The sequence below is a fragment of the Otolemur garnettii genome, unplaced genomic scaffold (assembly GCF_000181295.1).
Source record: "Otolemur garnettii isolate 467f Iridium unplaced genomic scaffold, OtoGar3 scaffold00137, whole genome shotgun sequence".
Taxonomy (NCBI): Eukaryota; Metazoa; Chordata; class Mammalia; order Primates; family Galagidae; genus Otolemur; species Otolemur garnettii.
Window position 1 is genome coordinate 214,282 of NW_003852532.1, and position 4,142 is coordinate 218,423.

Sequence of the window (4,142 nt, forward strand, 5' to 3'; positions counted from 1 at the left end):
TTAGTCACATTCTTTATGCAAGTACTGGGCCACCATTTTAGACCGTGTGCCTCATTTAATCCACAACCCTCTGAGGTAAGTATTATGATCTTCATGCAAATGAGGACGCTGAGGCTCAGCATGGTCTCACAGCCAGATAGGGTTCAAACCCAAGTCAGTTTAATATATCGTTCCTTATAGAGCACACTGACACCTGGCACTCTTTGCATTTTACATAGCATAGAAAAGGGATCAGGAACCATGGTAGCTCCTTACTAATTCCCAGTATTTCACGCTTTCATTAACACTGTTCAAGAATTAAAAAGCTGGCTTGGCGCCTGTGGTGAGGCGCCAGCCCCATACACCTAAGGTGGAGGGTTCGAATCCAGCCCGGCCTGCCAAAACAACAATGACGGCTGCCAAAAAATAGCTGGGCATTGTGGTGGGCGTCTGTGGTCCCAGCTACTTGGGAGGCTGAGGCAGGAGACTCGCTTGAGCCCAGGATATGGAGGTTGCTGTGAGCTGTGATGCCACAGCACTCTACCCAGGGGGACAGCTTGAGGTTCTGTCTAAAAAAAAAAAAAGAATTAAAAAGCAGTTCTTTGCCCTAAGAATTCTATATCAAACCTTGCATTCACTGCCAAATTTCATGTAAAAACATAATTTATAGACTTTTTTACAGAATGATTGAGCAGAAAGTACACAGAATTCCCAAAACCAATCGCCCAACTCTACTACACACAATTTCCCCTACTATTAACTATTTGCATTAATGTGGCTCATTTGTTAAAACTGATGAACCAATATCAATACATTATTATTAACGATACTCCATAGTTTACATTAGGGCTCACCCTTTGATACATAGGCTTGACGAGTGTGTGATACAGGTATCCACAATTAAATTTCATGCCAAACAGTTTTGCTGTCCTAAAAATCCCTGCACTTCACCTACTCATATCCCCATCTCGCACTCCACCTACTCGTATACCTCTACAACTTTGCCTTTTCTAAACTATTACACAGTTGTAACTATGTAGTATGCCAGATTTTTTTTGATTGGCTGCTTCCACCTAGCAATATGCATTTAAGGTTTCTTCATTTCTTTTCATGGCTTGAAAATAAAAATATTTTAACACAATACATTAGACTTTGTAATGACTTCTGATGATCCAAACATTAATAGGACACAATTCCTACCCTCAAGGATCTTATTTCCTAGCATTAGGAGAAAGGTACATATCTTAGTCCATTTTGTGTTGTTGTAATACCACAGAGTAGGTAATTCACAGAGAAAAGAAATTTATTTCTTATACTTCCAGAGGCTGAGAGGTCCAAGATGGAGGGGTTGGAAGCCTGTGAGGGCCTTCTCGCTGTGTCATAACATGGTCAAAGGCACAAGATGGCAAGGGAGCAAGAACATGCATGTCAGTTCAGGCCCTTCCCTCTTCTCAAAAAGCCACTGCTTCCATCATGGGGACACCACACTGATGACCTTATATAATCCTGATTACCTCCCCAAGGCCCCACCTCCAATCAACATATGAGCTGGGGGGACACACGCTCTTGCCCCCTTCCCATGTGATGCCCTCCGCCATGTTATTGTGCAGCACAAAGGTCCTCTCCAGATGTCAGCACCATGCTCTTGCACTTCCCAGCCTCTGGAACTAAAATGTTGACAACATCAAGAAACCCCTAAGCTTCAGAACTGAAGATATGACCATTTTCCTGCAAGCTCCACTTCTGGCAGAAGTTGCACCTTTTGGCAAATACCTTTTACGGCTTCCCCACTGACTTTGGGAGCTAAACTGTCAATTCCAAAAAAGCTTTAAGGAAAAACAGAATGGTAAAAATGGGCATAAAACAGGTTGGCATAGTGGCTCATGCCTGTAACCCCAGCACTTTGGGAGGCCCAGGCAGATAGATTGTTTGAACTCACAAGTTCAAGACCAACCTGAGCAAGAGCAAGACCCCATCTCTAAAAAACATAGCCAGGAATTGTGGCAGGCACTTGTAGTCCCAGCTACTTGGGAGGCTGAAGCAAGAGGATCGCTTGTGCCCCAGAGTTTGAGGTTGCTGTGAGTTATGACACCATGGCACTCTGCAGGGAGCAAGAAAGTGAGATTCTATCTCAAAAAAAGGAAACAAAACAAATGCCTGGACCAAGGAGCCATGGCAGTAGTGATCTTTGTTTTCATGTTATATTCTTAAAAGGAGTAATTTGGAAGATGAGTCACTGACCTTCTGTATTATCTGCCTCTCCAAGGACATACTGAAGTCTTGTGTTACTGTCTCAGTAGTGAATGACACATGGACAGGCAGCCACTCGGTCCTCCCTGCACTGCAAGCAGGAATCTTGGTCCCTGTGTGCTGCCCAAATTGGCATGGTCTGCAGTTCTCCCTGCAGCCTGCCCTCTGCACATCACAGCCTCTCACACACCAAGCAACACATCACTGGTGGAGCTCCCAGCCACACAGACAATTTCTGTGGCTTTCAAAGCCCTGGGCATCATGAAAGTAGCAAACTAGAGAAAGCTCTTTAAATGGGGAGAGAAAGAAGCAGGGAGTGAACAAGAATGAATCAGCATGCCTCCTCCTCTGTCTGGCTAGGGAGGAGGCTACCAACTGCATTCTCTCCTGTCTTGATGGTTTATTTTCATCCTGACACAGTGGAGCCAGTAGTGAGCATTGCATCCACCTGGGAATGAGCTGTAGTTTGGCCACATCCAAGTAAACATGAGGAGCTGGTTCTGACGTGCTCAGCGACAGTTCACTTACAGAGCCACCTTACAGACTTAAGGGACTGTGCATGATAAAAATCAGAGAGGGCTCATGGAGCCCAGGCTCGGGGCTGCTCAGCCCTCTACCCTCCCTATCCTTCATGCGAGTGACTGTCAGACTATTCAGTTCTCTCACTGTCTCCTGAAAGCATACACAGGCGATACATGAGCAAATGAGCACGGCATATTCCAATACAAGCAAGCGGCAGGTCCTAGTCTGCAAAAAATAAAATAAAACAAAAATAGGTATTATGAATTGGGAGATTAAGTTTCCAACATGTGAAATTCGTGGGACACATTCAAACCACAGCAGCACATAAGTCAAAAATAATAATATTTTATAGTCAGCATAATAGAAGTCTATAGGGGTACCAAAGAAGGACAAAAGTGGGGAGAATTCCATTTCACTTCTGGTACAGAAGGATCAGGAATCATTCCCTACAGGACTTAGCATTTGAGCAGAGGGACCAAGGAGAGCCAGGACAGAGGGAGCAGCAGGATGCATTTCGGGAGAAGAAGGCAGCCCAGCCACCATCTGGTAGACACAAACACAAATATGCTAAACTCTCAGACTCCATTTTTTTCCCATAGCAATTATCACCTTTAATATGCTAAATATTTGCTTTTCTTTTTCTTTCTTTTTTTGTGTATCTTCCTCCTCCAACCAGAATACATGGCTCTAAGGGCAGGGACTTCAGCTTTGTTCGTATCTGACCAATAAGTAGCCCACAATAAGTATTTGTTGAGTGAATGAATATGCCAAGTAAAGTTTTTTTTGTTTGTTTTGTTCTTTGCACTTTTTGGCCGGGGCTGAGTTTGAACCCACCACCTCTGGCATAAGGGGCCAGCGCCCTACTCCTTTGAGTCACAGGCACCACCCCCGAGTAAAGTTTTATCAGGACCTATAGGGAGAAAAAAAAATGCTATGAAAGGATGTATTGACTTTCTCAGGTAAACAGGGGGCCATTCCAACCTTAACTGACAGATTTCCAACAAGTGCTATAAAATCTATACTACTCTAATTCCACACATCCCAACAGTCATATGTCTCTTAACAACATGGGTATGTTCTGAGAAGTGTGTCCTGAGGTGATTTTATTACATGAATGTCAGAGTGTACTCACACAAACCAAGATGGTTTAGCTCACGTGTGTAGTAGGCTATACGGTGTAGCCTAGTATTGCCAGGCCACAACACGTCACCATACTGAATACTGTAGGCAGCTGTAACACAGTGGTTGGTATCTGTGTACCCTAACATATCTAAACATAGAAAAAGAACAGCTAAAATTCAATAGGGCGCTCACTGGGAATGGAGCTTATAGGATGGAAGTTCCTCTGGATGACTGAGGGAACAAGTGGTGAGTGTATGTGAAGGTCTAGG